Source organism: Mixophyes fleayi, chromosome 2 (genome assembly GCF_038048845.1).
Source record: "Mixophyes fleayi isolate aMixFle1 chromosome 2, aMixFle1.hap1, whole genome shotgun sequence".
NCBI classification, from domain to species: Eukaryota; Metazoa; Chordata; class Amphibia; order Anura; family Limnodynastidae; genus Mixophyes; species Mixophyes fleayi.
The window spans coordinates 330,211,635-330,226,136 of record NC_134403.1 but is presented as its reverse complement, the minus strand read 5'-3'; positions in this window follow the sequence as shown (position 1 = coordinate 330,226,136).

Genomic DNA, 14,502 nt, shown 5'->3' with positions numbered 1-14,502 from the left:
ATATTCTGCAAAAGGTACAGGAATTGGACTGCTGAGGACTGGGGTAAAGTCATTTTCTCTGATAAATCCCTTTTCAGATTGTTTGGGGCATCTGGAAAAACGCTTGTCCAGAGAAGGATAGGTGAGCGCTACCATCAGCCTTGTGTGATGCCAACAGTAAAGCATCCTGAGACCACTAATGTGTGGAGTTACTTCTCAGCCAAGGGAGTAGGCTCACTCACAATTTTGCCTAAGAACACAGCCATGAATAAAAAATGGTACCAAAACATCCTCCAAGAGCAACTTCTTCTAATCATCCAAGAACAGTTTGGTGACGAACAATGCCTTTTCCAGCATGATGGAGCACCTTGCCATAAGGCAAAAGTGATAACTAAGTGGCTCGGGGATCAAAACATCAAAATTCTTTACTAATGCTATAAAAATGTTGTTTACTTAGCTTCGATTCACAGCATAGGGACCCATCAGCTCAGCAACCCACAGATTTAATCATGTATCATACAACCCTCATGGAGAAGACTAGCACAGCTTTTGTTAATCTACTAGAGAGATCCAAGCATTGTCATCACAGTGCAATCATTGTATAGGTCTTTGGGTCCAGAAGATATAAATAGGGATTAATTATGAACTTTAGACAGGAGATGGCAGTAATACCTTATACTCTAAATAAAACACTACATCTAGGGCTAAAGGTATCAAAGTGCGAGTTTGCCAGTGTGTTTAAATCGCGGCAAATCGCGGATGTTTACCCGCGAGTTTTGAAAAAAAAAACTGAAATGTATCAAGCTGCGATTTTGACAGTTCAAAATCGCTGGTTATCTCTCCCGAGATTAGCTAACTCTCCTGTGTTTGGCAAACTCTCCTGTGTTGTAACAGTGAGTTGTAAACACATCACTGTTACACTGCCCTGTCATACAGCTGCCGGAGCTCCGGCAGCTCTTTCTTTCTATACTCACAATACTTCCAGCTCAGTAATAATTATACTTAATTGTACAGTATAAAATACATATGAATAATGACAATAAAGTTTACAGTCAACATCCTAGCAATATTTGCAAGCAACCATGCAGTGATAGTATCCGGGAATGAAGCTATGATGCTTTGTGGTTTATGGCTTAAAGCTGACATATGAACTTGCTGTCACAGAAACACTAAAATAAACATCTAGCCTTACAATTTTTTCCCATTGGCAATGCCAACTTGACAGCATTGTCAGATTATTTACCCTTAATAAATAGAATGCAGTCATCCCACAAGAAATGGATAGATGATATCAAAGATCACTCTATACTAGCCTTGTAGACAATATGGCCTCAACATTGCTGGTTTCTAAATTCCAATAGTAGGCCCTGAGCAGTGAAACTGGCAAATCACATATGTTGCTTTGTAGGAAAAAATACTATCTAGGAAATAAAGTGAAGTCTTTTTCCAATCCCATAAATCTAAGAAGGCAGGAATATGATGTACCATTATGTGATCATTCATTAGTACATTATTGTGCTTTAACAGACACAAAGCATCATTGGTCTTTAAAGGAAATACCAAAAAGATCAAGCTATTTACAAATGCTTTATGTGTGGCTTTTGAAAATACTTCTGCTGCTATAGAAACAAGAGACAACTCTTCACATGCATTATTTGTATGGACAGCAGCACTGCCAGCTTCACCTACATCTGCAGCATCAAGCTCTCTTTGTGTACATTAGAACAGTGTGTTCTAAAAAGGCAGCCTGAACTGAATTATTATGCTAAGTGTCTGTGACCGCTCAAGCCTGAAATAGTTTCTTGAGTAATTTCACATTACCAGTTATGCCAACGTCAGTCACAACATATACAGTATATAAGCATAATGTAACTGATGCAGAGTTGGCTGCCATTGAGCCCCAAATCAGAGTCGCAAATTGTGTTCACTAAAAATGATGCAAATTAGCGCATTTTCAAAGCTGCGACTATTGCAAGATACCTGCACCAGTAGTATATGCTCCCAGTTAATGCAGATATATGTCAGATACACTTATGCCAATGTTTATAATACCATTTATAAAATATGTATTTGCTATTAGGCATCAATAGAACTTCTAAAATCTCTCTATTACAACTTGAATCCATTGAGCTATACTCAATAGTGTGGCATGCGGACGACAGTTGGAGTAAGTTGTACACTGGCTCAGCTCTTTGCCCAAGCTCCCTGTAACGATACTGGTGGTATTATCTGAAGCCCAATAGCCGAGTAGATATCCAGAGAGTAGTCAGGCGTTTTCCAGGTCGGTACACAAGCGGGTAGTCAGACGTTTGCCGGGTCGGTACACAAGAGGGTAGTCAGATGTTTGCCAGGTCGGTACACAAGAGGGTAGTCAGATGTTCGCCAGGTCGGTACACAAGAGGGCAGTCAGACATTTGCCGGGTCGGTACACAAGCGGGTAGTCAGACGTTTGCCGGGTCGGTACACAAGAGGGTAGTCAGATGTTTGCCGGGTCGGTACACAAGAGGGTAGTCAGATGTTTGCCGGGTCGGTACACAAGAGGGTAGTCAGACGTTTGCCAAGTCGGTACCCAAGAGGGTAGTCAGACGTTTGCCGAGTCGGTACCCAAGAGGGTAGTCAGACGTTTGCCGGGTCGGTACACAAGAGGGTAGTCAGACGTTTGCCGGGTCGGTATACAAGAGGGTAGTCAGACGTTTGCCGGGTCGGTACACCAGAGGGTAGTCACAGATGCACGGTAGAGTAGCAGGTAACAGGAGCTGAGCAAGCAGAATACTCAAGCATATGTCTGAACCAGGAAGTACCATTTATAGGCCCAAACAGGAAACAGGATCCAAGATGGTTTCTCTTTGATTCCAAACTGGTCATCTTGGATAAGGGCAAATCTAAGATCAAGTTTGCAAATACAGAGACCTCTAGTGGTCGGAGGTGCAAATGTCAAAGTAATTCCTTACACTCCCACTTTTCCTTATTTTCACAATTATAAAGCACTGGATATTTACGAATACTGGTGGCAAACATCACAGCAGCGCTGAGGATCGACTTCATACTGAAAACAAGGCTGTTTTAGGATCTACTGAACTACCACAGAACTCAACTGTCATTGCTGTTTCAACATCTGTTCAGCTACTCACTTAGCTCAATTGTGATTGCTGTTGCCATCTCTGTTTGGCTGCTGGACCCTCTGCACCAAACTGTCAGCATCCTGGACTTCGTCGTGTCAGCGCTACAGAAACTGCCTACTCCATTAACCCCTGCCAGGAGGCGGTTAAGTATCCTTCACCTCTTTGACTGCTCTGCACCATTTTGATCAATTGTTCCTTTCCAGTCTCATTATCTACCCCAGCTAATACATATTCATTCACATTTCTCACATCTCCCCATCATGCACCTACTCAATTTACACTGTCCTCTATTTACTATCACCATACTTCTTTTCAAACTCTTCTTCTTTCTCCATCATCCTATTTCTCCCTCCCCTGTTATAATTTCCCCTTCACTACTTCCCTCCTTGCTAGTCTGTACAAATGAACTGTTTTGTCACCTGCATCCACCACACTCACCAGCCTACTTAAACAGAAATAAGCCTCACACCCACAAATCCTCCTCACATGTCCTCTTTCTCACCATGTTCCTTTTCATGGCTGCTGGTGTCATCTCGCCTAACACTTTATCCTGTACAATACCCACTCTCTGCTCATGCTCCTTTTCCCATCCCAAACCATTCCGTCCACCACGTACTTCCAACTTTATCCACATATCTCCACTACCCTCTCTTTCTTTCTCCTGTGCACTATGAAATACCAGATCTGTTTGCAACAAACTTGCATTCATTCATGATCTATTCATTTCTAAATCCCTCAACCTCCTGGCCATTACAGAGACTTGGCTCACCTCCTCTGACACTACAACTACTGCATCTCTCTCCTATGGGGGACTCTCCCTCAGCCATACCCCCAGACCCGGAAACAGGAGAGGGAATTCTAATTTCTCTAAGTTGCACCTTCCAAGTCATACCCTCTGAACTCTCACTCTCATTCTCTTTCTTTGAAGTCCACACTATCCTTACATTTTATCCTCTACACCTTCATGTTGCTTTCATTTATCGACCTTCAAGTCCAGTTTCCCGATTTCTTTACAACTTTGCCACCTGGCTCACTTATTTCCTATCCTTTTACCTGCCTACTCTCATACTAGGCAATTTCAACATTTCCACTGTCTCATCTACCACTATACTTCTTTCACTTACTTCCTCCTTTGGTCTCTCCCAGTGGACCTCATCTCCCAACCACTGTGATGGACACTCCCTTGACCTTGTCTTTCCAACTACAACTACATCTCTAGTTTCACCAACTTAGAATTCTCACTTTCCAACCCCAAACTCCTTTCCTTCAGACTCACCTTACCTCATGCCCTCCCCTTTGCACCCAAATCCACACGTACACAATGACACCTAAGTACCTTAATCGAATCCACTTTTCATCTGCACTAAAACAACTATTTTCTTCTATGTCTGTATTGTACTGCCTTAATTACGCCACCTCTTTCTACAATAAAATATTCACTTCAGACTAGACAATGAATCTCCAGCTACCACATAAATCTCCAACTATCTAAACCCCAACCAGGGCAAACCAAACAGACCTTCCGCACTGCACAGTGCCACTGGAGGATATCTCATTCCTATCCTGATTTCCACCACTATAAATTTATCCTTTCATCTTAAAGCACTGCCCCTTCAATTGCCAAACAAACATTCTTCAAATCTCACCCAGTCTTCAATCCTACGTCGCCTCTTGCCATCTTCAACTCACTTCTCTGCCCACCTGCACCTTCTCTCCCTTCCTCACAGCCTATGATTTTGATACCTACTTCAAAGAAAAATCGACACCATTCAACAAGATATTTCCTCATGTCAAATTCCACATACTCCACTCACTCTACACCCCTTTACCTACACTCCTCAATCCACCCTTAATTCATTCTCTCCAGTAATTATCTCATAATCTCACCCTACAACCTGTCCCCTCAACCCTATTCCGTCCCAGCTTCTTCGCTCCCTCTTCTCCACTGCATGTCCACCTCTAGCTCCTCACCTCTTCAACCTGTCTCTCTCCACTGGCACATTTCCATGCTCCTTTAAACATGTGCTCATCTCACCTATTCTAAAGAGACAATCTCTCAATCCAGCCTCTCTCTCCAACTACCACCATACTTCTCTCCTCCCCTTTGCCTCCAAACTACTTGAGCGATTAGTGTACAAACGCCTGACTCACTTTCTCTCCTCTCATTCCATTCTCATATCTCTGCAGTCAGGCTTCTGTCCCAAAAATTGCACTGAAACTGCTCTTACAAAATTGATAATCTACTTACTGCAAAATCTAAGGGTGATTTCTCCATACTCATTCTCTTGGACCTCTCCACTGCTTTTGACACTGTTGATCACCTACACACCCTTCACTCTATTGGCCTTCATAACACAGTTCTTTCCTTGGTTCACTTCCTAACTATCGAACTGCTTCTTACGTTTTTCTATCTCTGACATATCCTGTACTGCACTCCCACTGTCTGTTGGGGTCCCACAAGGTTCTGTTCTTGGCCCTTTACTTTTTTTATTGTACACCTCTTCTCTTGGAGCACTAATTCGCTCATTCAGTCTCCACTACTACATAAACGTTGATGACACCCAAATGTATATCTCTTCCCCTGACCTCTTCAGTTCTGTACTATCTCTTCTAACCAACTGTCTTTCAGCTATCTTCACATTGATGTCCCATTGCTACCTAAAGTTAAAGATACTCAGAAAGCAGAATGGACAATAATAATAACTGGGTCGGATACATGAAGGCACAAGCAGCAGAGTAGTTAATATGAATAGCCAGGTCACATACACAGGAGCACTGGCAGCAGAGTAGCCAATATGAATAGCCAGGTCGGATACACAGGAGCATGGGCAGTAGAGTAGTCAGTAAAAATAGCCGGGTCGGAAACACAGGAGCAAGGACAGTAGAGTAATCCAGAAGCAGCGGTCTAACAAGCCAGAGGTCATACACGGAGGAAAACCAGGAAGCAGCACATGATACACAGAGAGGGAGAGCCAGACACCAAGCTGTAACTTGTTGCTCTGACACAGTCAGTGTGGCATAGCGTGCAAGATATAGGAGAAAGGAATTTAAAATTCCCCGCCTCTGTGTCACATGACCGCAGCTGCGCGCTGCCCACACGGAAGAACAGAGCAGCGGCTGCGATCGATAACAGGAGCGAGGGACACAAAGCCTTCAACAACATCACTACCCCTTCAAATATCTCAAATCTCATATCAAAATACTCTCCCTCCCGTCCTTTTAGGTCTACCTCTGACCTGTACCTTGCCTTCTCTCATAGCCAGCTCTCATGCACGCCTACAAGACTTTTCCCATACTGCTCTCCACTTATGGAATTCCCTACCACGCCCAATCAGGCTTTCCCACTGCCTTTAAATCTTTAGACGTTCTTTATCTCTTTTTTTAAAGCTTACCTTATCCCTCATGATACTATTCACACTAATACACCCTCACAGCTGTCCCAAGCTCCAATCTAAGCTACACTCGCTCCTCTTGTTTCAGCTGTGCCCTCTTCCACTTAGAATGTAAGTGCTCCGTACCTTTTGTTTTCATGTCTGCATTTATTTTGTCTGCCTTGTAAGTCCTTGTTTTATGTATGTCCTGTTTTCCCTACTATACAGTGCTGCGGAGCACTGTGGTGCCTTACAAATCTCTGATAATAATAATAATTCCATTGTACCTAATGTGACAAAATCAGTACAAAGTACTCATTTTAACCAAAGAATGTGCCTTTGATTTACTTTAGTCCCTTGTTACCCAGATGTACCCTAGATAACTTTGTGTCTGTGTACGAACCATGGCTATTTCTGTGTTAAACGTAAGTTTTATAAACCTCCAAGCTAACTGACGTGTGAGTTATGTGGTATTATTATTAATTATTAATTTTTATTTATAGGGCGCCACAAAGTATCCGTAGCGCCGTACAAGGACAAACAATGGCACAGTACAAGGTGAAACAGCACAGTACAAGTAACAGTAAGCACTATAACTCTGGGGGCTCAGGCACAGCTAGAAAGAGAGGGAGGGGAAACGTCAGTACAGGCAGGTAACTTGGGCCCAAGAGGGTGGGCACGGATGACAGGTTAAGAGCCACTGAGGGGAGCGGAGAGAAGCGAGAGGAGACAGAGGGCAGAGGGACAGAGAGGAGGAGAGCTGAGTAGCTGGAGAGCGCAGTTAAAAGTGATGGAAACAGGAGGTAGGAGAGCCCTGCTCAAAGGAGCGAACAATCTAAAGGGAGGGGAGTGGTATTTTCATGTTGTACACAATTCTATTTTCATATATGGCGTTCATTTTGTGGTGCCTGAGCCTGGAACTATTGGTCCATGTTTAATGTGTGGAGTGCATTGCCTAACTATTAACCACTTTTGGTCCATCATGGCATAGTGCTGGTCTGAAAGCTTCTTGGTAGTATGACCAGGATAGGCTTGATATTTCACTATCTGTGGGACAAACCCCTTTCGCCTCTACCTTTCTACTTTGTTTCATCACACTTAAAGGGGATGCCCACTTTTGGCTCCAAGTCCAGCTTAAGCAGAGCTGTCAGTGTGGTTGGGTAGCAGATTCATACTTGAACTCGGGTCGACCTATCCATGCACACCAATCAGAAACACCATGTAAAGGACAAGCACAAAACACTCAAGGACAAACGGACAAGGGTACTTACCCTTGGTTCTCACATAGAAATGCCATGGACCCGTAATTCCTCTCAACGGCTGTTGGTGCAAACAGAACAAACACAGCTGACTGGTCGTAATCTCTGGTTAGTATATCCCACCCACTCTAGTCTAGTTACAACAACAAGGTTCTAACACCTGCACTGGGTCTATGTGTAATACTGCAGCAGAATAGGTGAAGTGCACAATTCCTGACAAGACACTGTAATACACAATGGAGTGGATAGGGGAGAACAGCAGCACACAAGAAACAAAAATAACAAGGCAAAACAAACACATCAACACAATACAAATGGAACCACTCCTGGCTAAACTTTAATGGGGGCCTGGCTAGGGTATAGAAACACAGGACACTGAATGGAAATCTTGCAACAAAATGGCCACCAGGGGATTAGGGTGGGAAAATGGGATCTAAAAATGAGGGGATGCACAGGGCGTAATCTCTCAATGTGCTGTAGCTAACCTCATATATGCCTCATATATGCCCGATCAGTAACCACAGGCCTAACACCCAATATAATATGGTCACAGACTCTAAGTTTGATTTAAGTGTTCCACAGGCTCTTGGTCTTAACAACTCTCTGTACCCACCTAGGCTCTAAGCCTAGTGAATTTCAGGACACATTCTAAGCCTGTATTCACGATGACCCTGGCTTAAGCCTGAACAACTGTTTTCAAAAAGAAAATAATTATACCCTTGCGCCACTTCTCCTGTTTGGCACTTAATTTTGTTGAAGTGGCTCTGTTCTTTCCAGTCTGCGCCAACAGACTCCTCCAATTGATTGTTGCTCTGGTGTCTCTCTGCAATTCTCCCTCAGATTGTCTGTCACCAATGCCTGGGAGCACTGGAGGGAGACCAGACTTACTTGCTCTGGATCAGAGGTCTGGTCAATTCAATCCTCTTCTCTTCTTTTCTTCACTTCCTAGCTGGCTCCAGCACTGTCCTCTTCAGGCCTCCTCTTGTTTGCCCTCTTCATGGGCACAGCTCCAGGGGCACTCTGCTACAGCTACTTGAATAGGAGAGATTTAGTCCAGTAATGGTGACAGCTCTCACCTCAGAATACTGTAAGATACCATAAACTAGAAGCTACATGTGAGGTGCAGAGACCTATAAAAAGACAGCTTTGGTGGAAGGGATTGTCTCAATAGCAGAGTTGCATATTTTTAGAGTGGTTGCTGCCAAATTTGAAATAGGCATGACAGTTTTAGTGTTTGCAAATGACTATATGCATGCATTTTAGATAAATTGGTGTTACTGTGGAAACCTGTTCTGTTACTATGTACAGAGCTTTTCTTTGGGAAAAGAACCATTACATTTAAAATACAAGTTTATCCAATCTGAAAAGTCATTCTATGGGAGTGAACCTGAGCATGACCTTAGCCCCTGGTTAGTCTTGACTTAGCTTTAGATAATCTGATACTTTCCCAATACTAAATGTATCCTTGTTGGATGGAGTTATTCTCCTTTTCTATCTGTAACACTTAATAAGAGCCAACAAGCTGTCTCTTAGAGAGACCTCCACTAAAAAAATGAATCTGTAGTCCTAATTAGCCAACGATGGGACAGCTGTGCCATGCCTATTTCTGTAACTGGATGTTGTTTTGAGATCTGGGGGTAAATGTATCATTTACCCCCTTGCGTAAGCTCTATTTACAGTATTAGAGCTTACGCAAGTAGCGTAGCGCATGCGCAATGAGCTACGTTACTTGCGCAAGCTCTATTTACTGTATTAGGTGATTTCCCCACTAGCGTGGGAAAATCACATAATACAGTGGTTAGAGCTTGCGCAATGAACGTAAGTTCATTGCGTACCGGACCTCCTACTAGGTAGGAGGTGTTAGCGTCAGGTCCACAGTTTTTTTTATATTTCTACAATCAAGATTAAAGACTTGTGGATATTACAAATATGGGGCCCTCCTGGCGGAAGCAACGAAGACTTCAATCAACAAGGGGCCCATTCTGGGCGAAGAACAGAAGAGATTGGCCAAGCAAAACTTTTGGAAGTATAAATATTCCTGGACTAGGGCAAGCAGGACTATTGGATGGTATAATTAATATGGGACTGGGGCAAGCACGGACCTTTTGGAGAAGAAAGAAGACATCTTTGGTGTTTATTGTGGGTTTTTTATTTTTAATAAATGTGTGTGGTGTTTACTAGGGTGTTGTTATTTATTTAACTTTTTTTTTTGTGGAACTACAGGTCCCAGCAAGCCAGGGATGTCAGGGCATGTTGGCACTTGTGGTTCTCCATGTGCCAACATGCCCTGGCTGCCGTGGGTATGCTGGTGCTTGTAGTTATACAAGCAGCAGCATGGCCACACTGTTTTTGGCAACCTGGCTGGCTGGGACTTGTAGTTCCACAAAACAAAATGGCATCCGTTTATTATTTTAACACTTTTGCGCCGTTATTACCGTACTACCCAGAGCCCAGGGGTAGTAGGACGAGCCCTAGTGCTATCAGCACTGGGCTGGTTCTTTCTAGGGGGGGGCCCGTTCGTTTTTTTCAGCAGACCCAACTCTCTAGGGAATCCAGCACAGGGCTGAACAGTCTAGGGTTGGTTAGTCATTATGGTAGGGGGACCCCTGCTGTGTGTCCCACTGCTATAGTGCCACCAACCCTGGCTGGTTTGCCTAGTGCTGGTAAAGTGAAAATCGGGGGGACCCCACGCAAACTTTTCCCCGATTTTCACGGGACCAGCACTAGTCAGGCAGCACTAGGGTTAAACATGAATAGCGGGGGGACCTCACGATTTTTTTTTTCAACTTTTATCTATTCTTTAACATTTTAACACTGCCAGGGCAGTGTAACAGTGATGTGTTTGGACAACACGCTGCTATCAAGCAGCGTGTTGTATCTGGCGTGTTTTGAAGCAAACTCTCCTGAGTTTGCTTACTCGCAGCTTCATACATTGGAGACTTGTATAGCTGCAGTGGCAAACAGTCGGGAGATTGATCTCTGGCAATTTTGCATATAGCGATTTTGACAGAAGCAGAACTCTGGCGATTTTGCATGAAATCTCAGCTTCATACATCTGCGAGTTTCAACTCTCCCGAGAAAATCGCTGGATTTGCAAACTCGCACTTTGATACATTTACCCCCTGGTATACAACATTTCTGATAAATCAACAAGTCCCCTTTGGGTCTGCCAAGTGAGAACATTGGAGGTCCAGCATATAAATCCTGGCTGGATGTATCTCAAAGGCTAGCTCCACGAACAAATAAAATTTTTAGCTAATGCTCCTCCAAATTTGTAGCATTGTGGGTATTCCAAGCTATTGACTCACATAATCCACACTGATTGGACACAGCTCTCTGTGAACAGCGTATACCGCACTACTGCAAAATGAAGAGAGTGGAGACAGACTCTGCTATGCTGATTCCTATTTGAGTGGCAGCATTATTTGTAATTTTTTTAGAAAATGGTTTGCTGTATATACTATATATTTAGTATGAATGACTGTTATGAGCCATCGCTCAATTCGTGATGGTTCAGTCTGAATACACGGGTTGTTACCTTCTTGTGACTGCAATCACCTGTCTCTGCAGGATGGCTTTCTCCTGATGGAGCAATCGATTGGCGCTCTCTACTTTAAAAGACAGGGAGGGCTTAGCCTCCCTGCCGGTTATAGCATTGTGCCTGCACCTCGTTACCTGCTCCTTTGTTGTACATTTGCTGTTTGATTACCTGTTGCCAACCTCCTGCCTGTTCTTGAATATTCTCTGCTCACTGCCCGTCCTGACCCTTGGCTTATTTCGGGACCATCCCTACTCACTGCCCGCCTCAACCTTTTAGCTTGTCTACGGTTGTTCCTGTTCGCTGCCTGCCCTCAACCTTTTTTTATCAGTACTGGTTATCCTGTGTATACCTCCTGGTCTACTACTAAGCCCAACCTCCATAACCTATAGTTACTTGGTTTCTTAGATAAAGTCCTTCTACTCTAAGTATAAGAGCTGTGGGCATTTGAGTACCTGTGAGAATATCACTCCCTATGGGAAAAGTTGCTTGCTATAGATGAAGACCTCTCTTTGCTTTGTTCTAGGAGTGTATCTAGTTTCCAGTGGGAGCCATAACATTATAACCGGGCCAAGGGGAAAAGGAATCCCCATGGAGGATGGACAATCAAGCCCCGATCAAGTGCTGGACAGTCAAATCCAGACATTCTCGCAAGTGGTACAAGAGCTGTCTATTTGTTTGCCTCAGGAAGATACCTCCAGGGCAACCCAAGCTTCCAGAAGTCAGGTAGTGGAAACCAAATTCAACTTCTCTGACCATTTCTTGAGGGAACGTAAACTCTTTTGCAACTTCAAGGAGAATTGCAAGTTATATTTCAAACTGAGGCCTAATTCTTCCGGTCTGAACTACAAAAGATGGGAATTGTTATCTCATTACTCCAGGGAGACCCATAAACAGGCTTTTGGTCTCTGTCCATCCAGCGTTACTCTCTGTAGATGCATTTTTTTAATCCCTCGGATATTTATAAAGATGACCCCACACGGTATTTTCCACTGAGAGTCATCTGCGATCCTTCAAACAAGGCCATAGGACTGCAGAGAAACACTGCTTGGAATTCAGACACTGGTCAACAGACAGTGAATGGAACAATTCAGCTCAGCACAGCAAATTCCGTTTAAGACTTTTGGAACAGATTAAAGAATCTCTGGTCCAGTACCCAGTCCCAGACATTTGGAAAAATGAATGCAATTAGTGATTAAGATCGACAGATGCATCAAATAAAGAAGAATGGAAAAGGAGTCATCTTCTTTTTACCCGTCTCCTATATCTTCTCCTGCCATGGCTGTATTGGAGAGACTATGCAGCTTCTCCAGAGAAGAATTCAAGGAGACAATCTTTGGGACTTTACAAGGAAGCACACACAACTTCCTGATGGCGCACTGTATGACCAATAATATTTATCAATAATTTTTAGCATTTAATAACAATCGAATTAAAATATAAATTCAATAAAGTTCCTGTCTCGAAAGATTACTTTTAAACGAGTTTTCATAATTCTGTTGGCACAAATCTGTAACCACCAATTCTTGGAACAAGTCTATGTGGCTGCTTCTTGATTCCAGGGGATACAATTTAGATGTGGGTTTCAAGCCTAATGTTAAAATACTTTCATAATTGGAAATAATGGCTGTCTCTTTCCTTGCAAAATGTCTTTTCAGGGTCAGTTTCCTCATGTACTTGTTGATATCAATATACATTAAGAACCTATTGGGTTTCTGGGTGGAAGCAAAAGTTAGACCTTTACTTAGTAGGGTAAATTAAGATTTTTCTATTGAATGTTTAGATAACTTGAAGATACCATTATCTCTCAATCTTTCGTTGCTTATTATATGTGATCGCTTCTCTGTTGTTTTATTGCCCCCTTGCTTGCTCTCCTTCGCCATGCCTGCGTTTCATTGGTAAAGCAATCTGAATATTTTCCTTTACAAGTTTTCGGTGTGCTCGTCTTTCATATGGTGTGTGGGCCTGGGATAAAAAAATCATCGATGTCACTAGCATCAGTTTGTTCTAGTTTTCTGAATCTATTTCTAATGGATAAAGGTTCTATACGGAGATCCCTAGCTAGTGGGCTATGTTGTGGTCTTTCTGGATTCTTTCCATATTGTACTGTTTTCTACCTATTGATGAATTTGAGTATTGTCTAGTGGTGTGATGAGTAGTGGTATTGATGAATTTGAGTATTGTCTAGTGGTGTGATGAGTAGTGGTCTTTTTTCATTGCTTAATGTTGTTTTTTTCATAGTCACGTTTATCTCAGATAAATTTTCTCTCTTTAACTTTAATGATCTCGGTTTCTATTCTATCAAGTTTTTATTTAGGACTTGTTCATTAATGACAAAGTCCTCCTTACTTTTGTGGGGTTCTAGTAATTTATCCTTAATAATTATGTTTTCCTCTATTTTACTGAATGATTTTTTTCTTTTCATGTATAATTAGTTTCATCAGTTTAATGGAACATTCGTGTAGAATGTGGTCCCATTCTTTGGTAAAGTCTGGATCATCCAGACCAAAAGTGGAATTTTTATTAATGCGCAAACCTCTTGGGATTCTATTGATATATTGCTCCAAACCTTTGATATCCAACCATATTCTGGTTTCCTTAGTTAATAGTTTCTCAACATCTCAAAAGAGATTATCTAGATCTGTACAAGGTTCAACGTTAGCCATGTTTTCATTAAATACTTTATGGCAGCGATCCGTTTTTTGGTTAATCCTATCTGTATTCCTCAACATTTTGCAATAGTATGTGGGAATCTACCTAAACCATTCAAATGTCCTGCCTATTTATTATAATGTACCAAAATAGATAAAGAAAAATGACTTTTAGAAACAATGGAGCTCAATTCGGAATCGTTAATCACTTATCGATAGTCCATATACACCATAAACACTTCCGAGGTGGCAGCCTTCCTTCAGAATTTTGTATGGTACCCCGAATATATGATTCTAGGAAAAGCAGAAGGAAAAAGGGTGCCTAATATATATATATATATATATATATATATATATATATATATATATATATATATATATATATATTTATATATTAAATACTACAGTGTTTTCGGCTGATTATTGGGCCAATCAAACAATAGACGATCGGTTGGCCCTATATCACAGTAGTGTGTACCCTGCAACGATGAATGATTATTGGGTTTATAGAGTCATGAACTTTTCAGCATATGGTTATGACAGATGAGGAGCTCATATCTGAAGGTTATCATGTACAACGTA